This window comes from Ursus americanus, chromosome 4, assembly GCF_024610735.1.
Source record: "Ursus americanus isolate L20-20 chromosome 4, mUrsAme1.1.p, whole genome shotgun sequence".
Lineage (NCBI taxonomy): Eukaryota > Metazoa > Chordata > Mammalia > Carnivora > Ursidae > Ursus > Ursus americanus.
In genome coordinates this window covers 54,705,857-54,723,957 of record NC_142130.1, presented here as the reverse complement: position 1 = coordinate 54,723,957, position 18,101 = coordinate 54,705,857, and the positions used below count along the sequence as shown (strand labels likewise).

The 18,101-nt window shown below is 36.5% G+C and overlaps 1 protein-coding gene across 1 annotated transcript in view; it reads left to right on the top strand.

The window, feature by feature from the left end:
- The window catches only part of COL8A1 (collagen type VIII alpha 1 chain), a 150,944-nt gene that overhangs the window by 87,322 nt on the left and 45,521 nt on the right, over positions 1–18,101 (top strand). Inside the window, exon 2 of the mRNA XM_045785370.2 lies at positions 11,023–11,141. The gene's annotated coding sequence lies outside the window, so the exon portion shown is untranslated. The remainder of the gene's footprint in view (positions 1–11,022; positions 11,142–18,101) is intronic.

Here is an 18,101-nt window from a genome sequence, read left to right as displayed (position 1 = left end):
TGAGAAATCAGTAACAGGATGATGCACATTGGTCACTGTGAATAAAAATAATGGTAGTTAAGGGGGAATAGCTCTCTTTTTTTTTTGGCCAGAGAACTGCTTATAACATAATTATAGACGTTTTTAACATTAAGGTGATTAAGACTTTAAAATTATTTTGTTCATCTCATTTTATAGTTGTGAAAAGCAAGGCATTCCCTGCATTATGATATCTAGAGGTAAATTGCTTGCCTGAGGTGCTAAGGGCTAGGAAGTGGCCATGAATAGATTGAGACTATCATCTCCTTCCTTTCCAAGAAAGCATACAATATAAATTCCAATGTTCTTTTAGGTTTTCATGACCTAATACATAAGATCTGATTGGAACTACAGAAATGGGACAACTTCGCATGTTAATATTTGTAGAATGAACCTCAGGAAATCAACTATGGAAATTCACAATGTTAAGGGATCGTAGCAGATTATCTTACCTTGAGAAAACAGAAGCCAATGTAAAAAAAGGACATAAATAGAGGACATCTGAAATGTAACTCCTTTATGTCCAGGAAGGAAGCCTGAGGTGTGTATTCAACAGCTGTGTTTAGAGGAATGGCTACTGGGGGTAGTACTCTCTTCCCTAAGGAGGAAAGAAGAAGAGGAAATGAATTTAAATTACAACCAAAGGAATTTAAGTTAGATGGAAAGATCTTATTGGCAATGAAGACTTTATGAACCCTGGAAAAGATTCCTGGGGAGGTTTTCAAATTCCCTATCTGGATATATTTAAGAAAAGAGAGATACCTATCAGCCCAGGGTGGTTGAGGTAGAAACCTGCCTGGAATTCGCTTTCAGCTGGATTCTGTAAATCCAGATTAACTCCTGACAATGTTTACGATGTCAGAGACAGTAAATGCTAGACAATGGCAAGAAATGTTGTTCCTTAAAAAACAAAAAACTCACCCAAAGTAATCATTTCCTTGGAAAAATCAATTGGCCTATGCTAGTTGGTTATAAGTGGAATGTACAATAATAATATATTCTGGCTTTTATTTTCTTTTTAATCTGGTTTTCAGTGGAAAAAAGGTTTATGAAATCTCTCTGGCAGTCTATGCCTGCTTAATACATTTTTATTTTTCTTCTTTAGTCTGGTTACAACCAAATCTCTTAGAAGAAACTAGCCTAAGTAGCAATATATGTGCCCCTGGAGTAAACACTTTTGAAGGAAAAAAACCTCTCCCCACACTCCAGAAGAAAACTTCCTTCCCTCCTAATTGAAAGAAACAGATGAGCAAATGATTTCACCACTACTGTCACCCTCTCCTCCTTACCCTCACAAAGGCTCCAGCAAGTTCTCTGCAACTTGCAGAATTTCCCCTTATTTCCAGCGCACAAACAGCACTTGCAGTCACAGTTCATACTAAAATTCTCTCATTTGTTGTACTTGTCTGTTTATACAGCTGTGCGTCTGTTTGCCCCATTGTGTCAACCACATCTATTGTCTGGTTTTTATTGTGAGCTCCTGGAGGCAAGGAATGAAGTCTGTTTAATTTGCTTTGCACAACGCTGCGCGTGCACACACGGGTGGACCCCGTGTGACTGTGCTTGACGATGATGGTTCCTGGCAGGACCAGATGCTCCAAAAAATAATGGTAAAATTTAAAACGTCATGAAATAATCGAAGTTGGAGAGAGAGGACTCAGTTCAAAGAGTCTGGGTCATCTCACGGTCCTCCCATATGCAGTACACTAACATCATAATGGGTCTCAGGGACCACACTGAGCAGTGTGGACAAAGGTCCAATCAACAAGTGGACAATCTATTAAGTCGGGACCTGAAACGCACAGAAACAAGACTGTGTTTATATGGAAGCTTGCCCTCCATCATGGTGCTCCTTTCCCTTGGTGCATAATCCCAGTCTTGCTGGGGTTCAGCTCAGGTATCATCTGTCAGTGCCCACTGCCACAGGAAGTTACTCTATCTGACACTCCACGGAAGACTATCAAGTTCATATAGTATCTTGGCCTTCTTATTTCTTTGTTTACAGCCCAGAAAGAACAACAGTCATTTTCACCATCGTTAATAATTCCTCCTTCCTACCAATCCTTGTACAACCCCCCTCCAGCCTTACTTTACACCAGTCTTCCTCACCGACCCGAGAGGACAGAGACCACACTATCCACGATTCTTAGTTGGGTTAAAAATTTCCAGTGCCTATTCATTCCTAAGAGTCTCAAAGTTACATCAAAGGGCAAAATGATTGATGAAAACCCTTCCCTCAGGGGAAGCACAGGAAATGACATTTCATTTAATTCAACAAATATTTTCTAGGCACCAATTATTTTTAGGCACACTTGCTGTGGGCTGGGGAGGGAGAAGGGAACAAAATATACTCTATCTTCAAAATGTGTGTATGTGTGAGTTAATTTAACATTTAAACAATCTTAAATATAAAAAGATTGCTTTATAGTAGGAACATGGTAAGGATTAAGTGATGTAATATATCTGTAAAATATACTTAGCACAGAGCCTGCCACATAAGACATCCTCAGTAGGTAATAGCTGCTAGTATTATTACTGAGTGATGGCTTCCTTCAGAGTAATTTTTTTAAAGAGGTTCCCCCTTGGAAACCAAATTTGACCTTAGATTATGAGCAATATAGTTTGATTGTTATAGGGTTAGGGGACCCATCACAGTCAAGTGCAAACATAACCTATCATCTAGAACATGGAAGTAAATATCTTTCCACTAAAAATGGAGCTCAGCCACATCCTGATGTCTGGAGAAAATCTGGTTCTCATCCTATTTTTCCTATGAAGGTTCTGGAGTGTTTCAGAACCTCAATCATATCCCAGACACACACAGCATCTCCTTTTCCTTCCTGCTTCCTCCTACCATAGTTTGGATCATAGTTATTCTACAAGACAAGTGACTAGAAAGACAGACTTATTTCAAAGGTACATGAAGTGATTATTTTAGGGCATGATTTTAATTAGTTGGCTGTTACCTAATCAGTATCATCAATTAGTCTTACACAAGAATAAATCAACTTTTGGGGTGTCTGGGTGGCTCAGTCGGCTATACATACGTCTGCCTTCAGCTTAGGTCATGATTCCAGGGACCTGGGAGAAAGCCCCACATCGGGCTCCCTGCTCAGCAGGGAGTCTGCTTCTCCCTCTCCCTCTGCCCCTCCTCCCACTTGTGCTCTCTCTCTTACTCTCTCTCTCTCTCAAATAAATAAATAAAATCTTAAAAAAAAAGAATAAATCAAATTTTGGGACACCTGGGTGGCTTAGTCGGTTAAGCGTCTACTTTTGGCTAAGATCCTGATCTCAGAGTCCTGGGATCCAGCCTCATGTCAGGCTCCCAGGTTGGCAGGAAGTCTGCTTCGCCCTCTCCCTCGCTGCCCCTTCCCTGCTCATACTCTCTCTCTCTCAAATAAATAAAATCTTTAAAAAAAAAAAAAGAATAAATCAACTTTTAACTAGAGGTAAGATAAAGTCAAATTTTATTTACCCAAGGTATTTTTTTTAAACTTACCCAAAACAAATTGCTTCACAGGTCAATTTGATGAGGCATGATGTTTAATTTATCAATTAGTCAATTGCATAAATAAACATATGAATGGACAATAATGCAAATGACAAGATGGTTGAATCCAAGGATGTCTTCACATAGCCCAAACAAAGGAATCCACTTACTTTGTATCTTTTGGTTCAATTTCTGCAGCGCCCTACAGTGCCAAATAGCTGGATAACCAAAAGGAGACTTCAAGCTAGGAGAGCTCCTATATGTACTTCATACATGACCACACCTTGAATCACCATGATTTATCCTGTCTGAAGATGCAGCCAATGGCTTCATTTGAAAAGAGCTATAATCTCTTGGCATGGATGAGGAACTTCTGGGAAGCATTTCATATATTTCTATCTATTGCAAAAGTGTTAGAAAGATGCACCTAGAATGAAAATATCATAGACCATTTTCTCTCGAATATCACTTCTTAAATTGTATGATGAGGGCCTAATTCTAGATTTCAACCCATGAAGCTGCAGCCCTCCAGTTCTATGAACTAGTCACTATTTCTCAAACTTATTCATATATTGAAGTGTTAATTAATTTCTCACTTCTACTTTTCTGATTCCAAACTAGTAGACCCCAAAGATTTCAGATACTCTTTAGCTATTTAGATCTTTTCCATCCTTTCGTCTACCAGATCATTTAGACTTGGCTTCTTTGAACTGTGTGATCATGACGTGGATCTTATAAAGGAAAACTCAATGTCTCTCTAACCATAATGTACTTAAAAGAAGGCCAGTGATCTCGCAACCCAGACCTTAAAAAGTGGCTTAGTACAATTTCAGGAGATGGTTTTTTCTCCTTTCCAATTTGTCAGGACTTTGTTGATAATTCATAATTGATTCTATTTTAGTAAAAATAGAATTCTCATTCCTAGTTTTTATCTTAGGCAGTGCAACCTTAAGTTTTTGTAAAAATCAGCTGAAGGATGAAGTTGTTCCTTTGGATGCAGGGGAGAAAAGGAAATGGGCCTTTATACCCCTCCCTCCAGTTCCCCAAACATTATTAATGAAACCAAATCAGATACACTACTCTATGAGAAGATAAAAGTAGTTTCCAGATGAAACCAGAAAGGGAGACAAACCATAGGAGACTCTTAACTATAGGAAAAAAACTGAGGGTGCTGGAAGGGAGAAGCATGGGGGATTGGGGTAACTGGGTGATGGGCGTTAAGAAGGGCATTTGATGGAATGAGCACTGGCTGTTATATGCAACTGATGAATCACTAAACTCTACCTCTGAAACTAATAATACACTATATGTTAATTAAATTGATTTGAAATTTAAAAAAAAGAGAGAAAAAATAGCTTCCAGAAACCTCAGATTGCCTCACCCAATTGTCTTTTTCTAATTCCTGGCATTTTTAAGTAATTCAGATGCACAGTTTTAAGTAACTCAGATGCCCAATTTAATAGCATTATTAATCAATGAACATTTTCCATGCTCAACACAACTGCCTGAATCTGTAAAATAAAACACAGTGTTGAGAAACTTGGAAATAAACCCTGGGATAATGTCAGTGGGATAAGAATAGGCCGTTCCTTCATTTGCTGATTCCTGATTCACTGACCTTCCACATTGTGTGAAAGAAGAGGATCTGTCTTCTCATTGACTTTACTCATTTGTTGCACTGTTATAAGGATTAAATGAAACCGTACAGATAACACAATTAGCAGGACTGGCCCAAAAGACATGTTTAATAAACATGTATTTCCTTTCTCTTCAAGAATCATAAGAATGTGGCCAGCCTGCATTGTGGAGGAAATTCAAAACTGGTGAGGACAGACTATGTTGAAATACTTATCCAAACTTGCGCCTGAGTGTCTGAATGTTATATAATTTCTGAAATGGTATGGCGTATCTATAAATAGCAATTCAGATTTTTCCCATGGATTTTATGGAAATGGATCTCAGTACTGTAGGATCTTGGGATCATCCCCGGACATGGAGGCCCAACCACGGAGGGTCTGCAGTCCCCAGAGTGAGTGACAAGAGGAACACTTTTAACTGCCATCCACCCAATGGGGTACTTAGGACATCTCCGCATTCTAGAGGCTTATATTAAACCAGCCTCAAAACAGAAACCCTGTTTTCAACACTTTCAGTGCTGAAAGGAGATCTTTTACTAAGACTTGTTCCCCAGCCAGTAAATAAATCACATGCTCTGCAGCAGTAAAAATATTGGTGGTAGGGTGTATTCTTCATTTCAAAGCAAGGAGCCTGTTGAGTGGCGGTAGGGTTTTAAAAGTATCCGATTTGACAAGGGAGATCTCATCACACTCCTGAAATAATTTTATGCTGTTATGATTTTGTTTGTGGTTTTTTTTCTTTTTTTCAAAATTGAAGCAATGTACTTAACTTTAATCAGAACCATCAAAGCTTTAAAAAATGCCCATATAATTTAAAATTTCTGTTTTTTTTTTAATTATGTCAAATGCTGTTTCTTTTGCACTGCTAAGCTATGTTGCAGAAGTACAAGAAGTATTTCCAATGCTTCCAGCAAATATTTGTGGAACACCTACCATGTGCCAGGTCTACTTCTCATAGCAAGGGATGTTACAGTAAACAAAACAAACAAGTTCCCTGCTCTCGAGGGGGGGTGGGGAGAGAGGAACTGTTGGTGTTGAGGCAGATTATAAATGAGTAAAATGTATAATTAAGGAAGATATAACTGCTACAGTACAACTAAAGAGGATTAGATTAGAGATACATGGAGATGAGTGGTTGACTTCAGATTGGATGATGAAGAGAAACCTCTCTAAGGAAACAATATTCACATTGAGATTTGAGTGGCGAAAGGCCCAGCTATGCATGGTTCTGGGGGAAGAGCATTCCAGACAGAGGACAGCAAAGGCCTGAAGGTGGGGCCCAGCATAATGTTTTCCATAAGGAGAAGGTCAGTGTGGCTGGAGAATAAAGGGCAAGGGAGAGAAGGGGTAAAATCGAGAGGTAGGCAAAGTAGGAATCATATGAGGCAGGGAAGCCAGAAAAGAAGTTTAGGTCTGTTCTAAGCTCTACGAGGAGCTATCGGGTACAAGGGGGTCGGGAAGTAAGCAGGAGAATAGCATAATCTGATTTCCTTTTCCAAAGTTCACCCCATCTGCTGTGTGGAGAGTGGGGCAAGAGTAGATACTTTTTAATGCAATTGGAACCGTTGAAGAATGGTAAGCAAGAAAATTGATGGTGTTTGCTTGCTTTTGTTTTTGAGATCTCTCTAAGGTGTAAAGACTGGACTATGGTGGAAAGGGATATATAGAGGGGCCCAGAGCCGAAGAAATGTGAGCGAATTTGGAAGCGATGTGAATTTAGATATGGAGCTCAGATGATGTCCTTGGAGTGTAAGAAAAGAAACAACACGTATTGAGAAACTATTTTGCTTACTTTACATACGTAATCTCTTAATTATCACTACCGCCGTTGGTATAGTTACTTAGCCCCATTTTTCTTTTATGAAAACTGAAACTCAGAGAGATAAATAAAATTTCCAAATATCCAGCAAAAGTAAATGGCAAATCCAGGATTCATTCAAAGCTTGGTCTGTATGACTTAAAGCCCTAGGATTTTTCTACTCTAATGTGGTGTCCCTAGATCAGAACTAACAAAATATCTTTGAAATTTCATTCTAAATAATAAAATAATATTCTGTAACGTAAAATACATGGTTTATTTAATGGTACTGATTGGCATTTAGCTTGTTTCTATGTTTTTGCTCCTATAAATAAACTGTGATAAACATTTTATATATTATTTTACTTCATTTCTGATTACTTTCTCAGCAGAATTCCTAGATTCCTAGTGGTATCAAATAATAGGATATTCTTAAAACTCTACTCATGTAATATCAATTTATTTTCCAGAAAACTTGTGCCATTTAAACTGCCACTTAACCCAAACCAACAGTAAATATAATTTTTTATCTTTGCCAATTTGATAACCAAACTTTTAACTCTATTATTTAATTCACATTTCCTTTACTTACTAATAAGATTGAACATTTTTTCCATGTTTCTTAGCCTTTTCATTTTTCTTTTGTGAATTTTATGTTCACTTAAGTGTCCATTTTCCTACATGGTGTTGCTATTTTTTTCTCAGTGATTTATAAGAGCTCTTTATATAAAAAGAATACTAAGATTGTCCTTAAAAAAAGAAAAAGACTGTCTTCATCAATTTTTGCAAATAACTTCCCAGGCTGTATCTCACATTTAATTTTCAAATTTTCATTGTAAACATATCCTACATACAAGAGGCTGTGCTCCGGTTACCTCTTGCTGCATAGCAAGCCACATCAACATGTAGGGGCTTAAAACAACAAACATTTTATTTTTATCTCATAATTTTATGGTCTTGGCTGGTTGCTTTTTCTGCTCTTAACGGCTTACTCACCTGGCAGATTGGCTGCTCTCAAGAGCCCCAGATGGCTTGACTCACGTGTTTAGTGACCTGGCGAGAGTAGAAGGAAGACCGGGTTCCTCCGGCGTTGCCAACAGGAGCACCAACGTGTGGCCACTCCTCCACCGAGGTCTCAGGGGAGTCACACGTCCTCCTTAGAGGCCCAGGACTCCACAAGACAGTATTTTAGAAACAAGGCAGCAACTTTGTGGCCTTGTATGAGCCAAGCTCACAGGTCACAGAGTGACATCTCCACTGTGCCCTCTTGGTCTAAGCAGTCCCCAGTCCTCCCAGATTCAGTGGGAGAGAACACAGGGGAAGATCAAAGAATTTATGGCGATGTTTTCAAACCCTCGATGGGGTATAAAATTGTAGCAAGAATAAAGCAAACTCCCCTTTACCTTTTAATTTTGTTATATGTTAATATGTTTTTATATGCAACTGGTTTTTAAGTATTTATATAACTTTATCTCTTTCTTCGTTGTGATATTTTCCATTGCTTTCTAATTCATTTTTTTAAATTATTTTCAAAGTGTCTGTCTATAAAATCAAGGACATTATCAAATGATATATTTGGAAAAATGACTTTAAGATCTTTAGATATTTTAGGTACAATGTACTATAGCTAAATTCACTTAATTTGATTCTTAATCTTTTTAATCCTTAAATTGCCATCAGTAACACATTTGAAAATTCATCTAAATATGTAGGTTGAACCATACATTTAATTATGCAGGTTGCTGCGTGAAGGCAAAAAAAAAAAGATGAAGAAGTCTAACTAAACTGTTCATGCTTAGTACTTTGCCACATTTCTGACTCACTCTTCCAAAATGAACTAAAATACAATGAGCTACTTTTGGCCTGTATAACTGGTAGTTCTTTTCAGGTCTTGCAATCATGTTTGAATATTGAATAATTTGATTTATTTTTAAGCAGTGATGGTAGCATTCTCTCTTACAGTGTTTTAATTGACACAGAAAAAAAAGGTTATTCTATTACAGCAACAAAAAAGTAGTAATTATTTTAAAGAACATTCTTCTGGCTACTAGAGAGGAAAGAACTCCTTTTACACATGTTGTAAACACTCAGTAAATGCTAAATGGTGATACTCATCTCCTGTTCTAAAAATGTCGTTGGGGTCTTTTATTTTCTCTGCTTCCAGAGCTGCATTTCAAAAACTGGTTTTGTCATCCATGTGGGTGAGGAACTGTGAAAACTGCAGGAAGACGTGAAAGGAATGAGGTGTACGACACACACGATAGTGATCCTCAGCATTTCTGGCTAGCCTGTGTATCTTTCTCCTGTTTTATTTTCACCATATCCAGGAAAAAATGAATTTTGGAAGAAGACACTGGAAAAACTCCTATTGTCTAATACAGTTAACCACCATGAGGGCACAGGGCTCTATTTTCCCCCCACATTTATGCATCATGCCTTGCACATCGCCGTGCTCTGTGAATATTTACTGAGGAGGAATTTGGGCAAAGACACAGAAGTATTTATCAGCCTGATCCTCCTGTCTGGTCTGAATCTGAAGTTTCTTTTTCATGGAGCTAGCTGTTCGTGCAGTGTCTCCTTCATATCTGCCTTTATTAACGGCCAGTCACACTATACAGGAACGAACTGGAGAAGTCAAGCCCTTGAGTCCATGTACCATCATTGAACTTTATTATTAGAGATCATTTGAGATCCCATGGCTTTCTAGAGACAAAGTGTTCTCAAATCACCTATAGAACCTAAACTTGTGTCTGAAAATCCACGAGTCGAGCCAAAGTTCAGAGTGTTGCTGCCTCCAGTCATCAGGCCTGCGTATACGTGTCAGAGCCGGGCCTTATGTTCTGGGGACACGTGTTTCATAGACATTCAGCAGCTAGAAGACATTCAAGGACTTCTTCACTTAATGTTAAATACAGAATACAGAAAAACTCTAGATTTATACTCTCCATTAGCCACAAGTAGATATTTAAATTTAAATTTATTAAAATGAAATAAAACTAAAAACTCAGTTCCTCACTCATACTAACCACCTTTCAAGAACTCAATAGTCCTATGTGGTCAGTGGCTAACAGATTGAATGTGAAATATATGACGTTTCCATTATCACAGAAAGTTTTACTGACTAGTACTACTCTAGAATATGACACTTATACCACATTGCAGAAATTCTAAATTGGATACCCAATTCTGCCTTACTTCTTAACCAACCAATCATGGCTTTCAAATCTTTTTATTTCTCTAAATGTCTGAAGTTGTCCCTATTTAGATCTTTTTTGAGCAACAAATGTAGAGAATATTTCCTAAACAAGTCTCTACAAAATATACCAAAATAAGTTAGAGAGTATCTATTACCCGAAACACAGTTAAATTTCTGAAAATCGAGTTCATGTGGAGAAGTCCCATATGATTTGTAAAAAGTCTAAATTACAGATGATTTATAAAGTATTTTTAACTAATTAAATTATAACAAGAGCTCAAATGAAAAGCTGAAAGTGTTGCCAAATTAAACTTCTATCAGATCTGACTTGATAAATAACAAAGAACAATTTCTAATTCAAATACTATTGTATGCAAATTAGATGGAAATGTGTTGCTGGAAAAATCTACTTTTCTTAAGCAAATCTAACTTTTCTCCCTTAGGCATTACTTCCTCATAAATTTGCTTCCTCTGTAGCAAATGCCAAATCCTTTCTAAATTATCTCAAATCTGTATTAACGGGAATTAAATGAATGAGAACTTAACACATAATATAACCATGAAAATCAATAAAGATATACAATAGATTGCTTATCTGGACAAAAACTCTATATAGTGTATCTAATTAAAATAAGTAAGTGCGGGTTTGCATACGTAGAAACACAAAAAATTATTCTCTTCTAATCACTATACAATTATCTCTAATATCTTCTAAATGCGCACTTACATTTTGGTAAATAATAGCATTTTTTATCAAAGTATGTATTTATACAGTCCTATTATATAATTTTTCCTTTGATCCCAAAACAATATACTTTGATAATAACTCAAGCTTCTTGTTGTCTTCCAATTGAGTAAAAGTATCCTCTTTTTTCTCCCTCAGAAGCTGTTCTTGAAGTGAAGCAACATCTGGTGAAGAGACAGAAACCAGCTGCGGGCGTGCCACAGGAGGGCACGAGCAAGGACACTGGTTCTTGATTCCTCAGCCCGCCAAGTCTAAATGTAAGTGTGTGAAGCAATGGCGGGTGGCGCAGCGGCCCGGCCCTGGGTGGTCCTCAAGCCAACTGCAGACGGAAGTCGCTGTCCCGGAGCACAGCGGCCATTGGCAGACACTGGGGTATCCGGCCTGCCTGCAGGGCCAATGTCCCAATCCCCATTTTCATTGCTGCAAAAAGCCTTGAGACCATCGCTAATGCCAGGTTTTAAAATCCCCCAGGGTAAAATACATGTGCAGAGTGTGATTCTAGCTGATTTTTAAGCCCAGGCCTGTTGAATAGAGTCTTAAAATAATTATTTCCATAGGAGCTGACTAGGTATCCAAGTGTTCACCAGATGCTAGCAGCTAGATTTTGCAGAGGAAAACTGCTAACTTAAGCTTCTTTTCATGATTCAGCAGAGGGTTTTAAGTAATAAAAGATCTGGAGATTTGTAAAATAAATAATTCCAGTGCAAATGGGAAAATTAAAATAATCTTATCATCTCCCAGTCATGTCTGTATGTGCTTTTCTACCATTATCAAATTTCTCTTAATTGGGCCAAGGTTTTGTTGGGTTTTTTTTTTCCGGCTGATACGTTATAATTTTAAGTTATGAGCTGAAATGAAGAAATGATTCCTTTCGGAGGACTGAAGTGACATGTACTAAATTATCCTAATGACAGTCTAGGATCTATGAACCAGAGCAAGATATAACAAACACAGTTTTATTCATATACAATATTGAGTATATCTGCAATTAAAAACCAACAGCATGCCAATATCTCTTATTCCTTAATTGATTTCTTAATTGAAACAATTAAAATATAAAGTACATCATTAATTGAACTTGATTGGAAAAAGAAAAAACACCATTCATTTCTGACGAGCAGACATTATCTCATAGTATCCACAGCCGTCCTGTGCTTATTACCATTGCCTGGTTTTAAGTGTGACTTTTGGACACCCAACTCAGTATTTCCTGATATTCAATAGTACAATGGCTTCTCATAGTCTATTTCATTTTATTTAGTAATTTGAAGAGTGAATAGTTAAGATTCCTCAGATTTTTACATTCTCACTCAAGGTGTACTCGAACAAAGAGAAAAGCATAGCATCTGGCCCTACAGCTAACGCCACAGGACCACATCCTGTCTAGAACGAATTCGTTCACAGGTTTTGAAGAAATGCAAATACGTTAATGATTTTCCTAAGGTATCACACTTTTACGGCAGGTACCTCTAATTATTTTGGCTGGATTCCATCAAAGCCAGATGTTAATCAAATGAAATATTTATAAAGCAAAACCATTGAACAAAAAATAGATGTCCATTTAAGCAACAGCTTATAGGACTCAAACCAATGGTGTATTTTGGAAAAGCTGATGAAGAAGTCTGACTCTGTTACATTCATAATGTCAGTGTAAGGCTCTGAACTCAATCCAGAGAAATTTTATAATTGTTGCAATCAACTACAGGCTCGGCTTCTGGATTTCTTGTAACAAAATCTTGCTGCCAAGGACATTGATGGGCTCACCCAGTAAAAAATTACAATAATAATGTTAAACTAAATCATAAAAATGCAGGAGGTGATTATTATAGGGTAGAGGAGAGGAATTCCTTGTAAAGTTATAGTGGAAATATCAAAAATGCATTTTATTGGACTTTTAAAAAATTAAGCTTTGTTTTTAAACTAGGGTGCAAAAGCAATACAATGTAAAGGTTACTCAAAAAACGATTTCATTCAATAGTCAACAGCAATGATTCAGCAAATGAAAATAAAAATTACATTTATTCAACAAGGTCATCAACTCAGGCAGGCCGAAGCTTGTATATGATAGTTTTCTAATAAAAATAACCAGCTGAATGTCATTTTTAGGAAGGAATTTTGACAGAAAAAAGAATAAAGAACTTTTTGAATGGGTTTCTGTCAGTGAAAATGAACTTGGTTTGTGCCTAATTCACACAGTATAAAGCTCTAGATATTTTGTGTGGTTTTTAGAATTCCATGAAGAAATTCATTTGAAATGAATGTAGAAAATCACAACAAAAAAAAGTAAATATGAAAACCATGGTAGACTTATAGTTAGAAAAATGGAAATAGGTCATGATTAATTAATCCTCTGTGTGCCCTCCAAAAGTAAAGAATGTCACTTTTAAAATTACTTTTGAATAATCTGGAATTACCCTTCTGATCATCTTTTACTTTCTGAAAATATAGATTACTGAATCATATGTCATAGACATTTTGGTAGAAATTTCCATATTTTCTTCAAGTTAAATAACACATATCTTTAAGTGACAATTATCTTGGAAATAAGCTCCTTTCACTCATTAAAATATCTAATGTGCCTTATACACAGTAAGCACTTAAATCATACGGATTGAACTGAATTATTCCCACTTTCTGTTGAGAGATTAATGTGTCTCTTGGACTGACACTAGAGAGGTGTCTCACACATGGGAATTAATGAGCTACATCTGTAACCAAAAACATCCATGGAAAACCTGCTGAATTGATCCATATCTGTCTTATTAATCAAGCCCACTACAGAAGGGCTTTCTTGTGGTTGTACTCTATTTTGGAGGTAAATAGAGTGGGGAAACCACAGTTCAATTTAGAAGTTGTTTGAAACATTGAAAAACGTGGGGTTTTATATTCTATGACAGCAATGAAGTCCAATCCTTGATGGTTGTAATTCTGATATAGAAGTATATAAATATCCTATATGTGTAATTTTAACTTCAGAACATGATGACAGTGGTCAAGAAGACCCTAAGTATTTAATATGGAATTTACTTCTTACTGACACTCCCTTCCTTATCTCTTTTTGAAGCAGAAAGGTTTGGAGGTTTTTGGTTTTGTTTTGTTTTGTTTTGTTTTTTTAAAGCTAGCTTGGTATGAACAGCTTTAGTTGAAGCAGATGGCTGGAAGTCAGAAGCCCCCGAGTCTATCCTTGATTCTCCTACCAACTGGGAATGTGGCCTTGGGCAAGTCATGAGAGTAAATCTACGATAACGGGTAGTAATGCCTTACATATGTATGGTGCTTTATGATCTAACAGAGCACTTACACATACAATATCTTATTTAATCTTCCCCCCAGCCTCCTAAGAGGAGGACGGCAGTTACTAACAACCTCCATTATAGAGAGTAGATACTTGAGACCCAGAGACACTAAATCACTGTTCACAGCCATTTCAATACCAACTGTCAGAGCCAAGAACAGGCACACCTGATTCCAAGCTGGTCTTTGTCTTCTTGCCTCTACACCACGGGGCCGCCCTCTGGTGCCTCCAAAGCTGAAATGACTAGAGCAGCACTGCCCAATATGGCAGCCATGAGCCACGTGGCTTGAGCACTTCAAATGTGGCTTGTCGCAGTTGAGATGTATTGTGAGTGTAAGGTACACGTGGGATTTCTAAGACTTTGAATGAAAACACAAATATAAAATATCTCAATACCTCATATCAATTGCACATTAGGATGATAATATTTTGGACATCTTGAGTTAAATAAAACATTAAAGTTAATCTCACCTGTTTCTTTTAACTTTTTTTAATGTGGCTACTAGAAAATGTGAAGTCATATATGTTTCTCTTTGTTTCTATTGTCTGAATAGCTCACAGTGTTTCTGTTGGATAAGGCTGGACTAGGGGATTCCATGGTTCAGACTTTTCACAGTACTAGGCTTGTTTATGCATCTGTCTTGATGTGGCTGAGATAAATTTCCAAAGATTCTGTCACACATAGAGCAATGCAGATTTGCAGTTGCAATTTGGTCGCAATTTGGCCATTCTCATATATCTTCCACATGCAGGGGAAACATCAGACGTCATTAGTTGATGCCTCAAATTGCTCATTCATTGAAAGGGGTCATGTTATACTAGCTGAATGCTTGAAAAGCTTAGAGTACAAGTACCATGGAAAGAGCTATAAATTATATTTATGACTCTGTACCACATTTTATTTTAAAATATGTTCCCATTAAACATTATGAGTGAATGAGACATTGGAGTATTAGGTGATACAGGCAATGTAAAATAGCAATTATATATAAATTTATTGTAAAATATGGCATATTTTATTCCCCCTACCAACTCTTTAAGACATTTTATATATAACCCTAAAGAAGGAGCTTATTTCTGTTTTGAAAAATCTAACTGAAAGTCCTCAGGAAAAAAATGGGTTCGTATTTAGGAGGAAAAAAATATATATAGTAAAAAAAAAAAATTGCCCAAATCACTGAAAGCTAACAAGTACTTGGCATTAATTATTATGTGGACTCAGCACTCTGCTAAGAGTTAGACCAAGATTATCTCATTTGGGGATTTGAAAATTAGCAGCAGGGAGCAGAAGCTAAGCTCTTAACCATTGCTGCCGCTTACTGCGATGCTATTGGAAATCACAAAGCAACCTATCACAAAATATTAAAATATTTGGAATTTATTCTATTTTATTCATTTCAACTCCACAAGTGTTTACCCAGCAAACACAATGGATCAGGAATAGTTCTAGACATTGGAAGAATATTGGGTAATAAGACCAGAGCTCTGCCCTCCAAGAGCAGAGAGTTGGTAGGCTTGTGAACATGTTTTTAAAAAATACATACTTAAAAACAAGATTATACAAAGGAGGAGTTACTCTTCACTTTCTAAAGGTTGCAACAAAAATTTTTGTTATTTTCTTTATGCTATGATATTTTTCTACATGTTATGATGGAAATCATTATAACACTGCTCCCAGTGTGTTGAAACTTGCCTGTTGTTTATAAAGCAAAGGTCTCATGTTAAAAAACAAACAAACAAAAACCACAAAACAGTGTGGTATGAAATTCAGAGGTGTGCTTTCCTCTATATATTATACCCAATTGGAGGAAATTTGGGCTGAAATGATCTTAAATATTTTCTTGAAAAAGAAGAATGAAAACGAACAAACAGAAAGGGACGTAAATCAAAATGACACTGAAAATCACAAAACAGTGAAAACTAGAGTTTTGTAACGTTTTGTACAATAATAGTAATATGTTATCTTTGAAGGTAGAGATGAAAAATTGTGTAAATTAGCTAATAATATATAAATTTTAAAAGAAGTTTTCAAAATATAAAGTAGAACTTATTGCCAATTCCCCAATGTTCTTGCTTACCTAGAATAAAAGAAAGAGAAAACAGCCAACTGCGGAGGGCAGAATTGGGGGCATCTCTACGTCCTCAGTTCCCCTTTTCTATAATAGTTCCAGAATAAACATGCATTGCTTTCATAATTAAGTAAATAGAAAAACTTTTGTAATTGACTCCAAAATTGCCTATAAATGAGAAAGGCAAAAATTGTCTGAGAGGACTAAAATGCAAATTTTGTTCTTAATCACAAAATTTAGAAATAATAATACAATTTATAGGTTCTCCTTTCAGGCATTATTTCCCTTCCTTTGATTCGAGATAAAGCACCCTGTGGACAATTAAAATTCTCTAGACAAGAAAGGTGAAAATTTGGTTAGGTTTTCTAGATTTTCTTGGGAAAGTGGTTTGCCCTCAGTGAACACAGGTGTAAAGATCAAGGTTATAAAATGAGCTCTGAAACTCTGAATTGTTACTGCAGCAATCAGAAAATGACAGCACCATATAAAGTGCAACTCTTCCATCTTGAAACAAGCTGGCCATCCATCATTTCCAAGGGCATCTGCCTAAACTGGTCCTGGTTCTTAGCCCTGGAGATGTGTAAAATGTCATGTGGGAATATATCATATAATCACTTCTTTGAGCTGGATAGGGTCTTAGCGATCCTCAAAAGTGAAATGTAGAATATTTTAGGCATCCCAATTAAAAATTCATGGAGAAGCATTTGGTTTGATAACTTCATTTATGGAAACAACACTAAAATTTTTTCTACCAAAAAAACTCAGAAATGAGTTCTTTGGGCCATTTAATCATTAAATCATAAATCCACAGATTTATGGATCCTTCTAGATTATCTCATCCAATACCAATATTTTGCAGATGAGAAAACTAAGGAGCAGAAAATTTAATTTCTTGGGGAAAAAAGTGAAATCACTGAAAAATATTCCAAAGGATCCAGGAATTTCTGGAAACTTACTTCGGAAGAGCTAGGTATTCCAAATCTTACCAGAACTTTATAACTTGAGTTTTTAGTTTGGTTGTGGGTAGTCCTGTGCAAGGAAGGAGAGATGCTAATATTGACTAATATCCATATAATATGTGAAAAGCACATTCACAGCAATTGTTATACAGTAAAAACCAAAAATATAACAAAGCCAATGATTTCAGACCAGATCACTCACTCATTACTTAGCTTCCTTTCTCCAGTGAGTCAAATAATTGAAATGAGCTTTCTTTGCCACTTTTCAGCCACAAATCATCTATTATCATGAAAAACTGGCTACTTCCACAGTTTCTGATAGACCGAAGAATAATGGGACATTCATTCCTTGAGTTAAAAAAGAAAGGCTGTCAAAATCCTCCTGTTTTTATGCATTTATGAAAAATATGCTTATAATAAAATTACATGCATTAAAAACATATTCCTCTTACCTCAAAAATATATACTTACTATGCATTATGGAGACCATTGTGGAAAAAGTAAATATTAAGGCTCTTTTTCCAAGTTAAATGTCTGTCTAAGAAATGGAAAATAGTTAACACTTGATTTTAAGGAAAATAGAACAGTACATGTGTTTCTATTGTCATCTATAGACTAGGAATAAGAGTGGATGCTCACAAAGTTGTTTAAGGATTAAATTAATAGTAGATGTAAAATGTTTAGTGCCATACTTGGTGCATAGTTAATATTCAGTAAGTGTCGGCCATTTGTAGTAGTAGTAATGTCATTATTATTTATAGCATGGTAATTCCTCCACATACACCTTACCCCGCCATCAAACCAGACTCTTGCAATTCACCACATGCTTTCATGGCCCCACGTCCTTGCACAAGCTGATCTCTCTTTTTGAATATCCTTTCCCTGCTTCTGCTG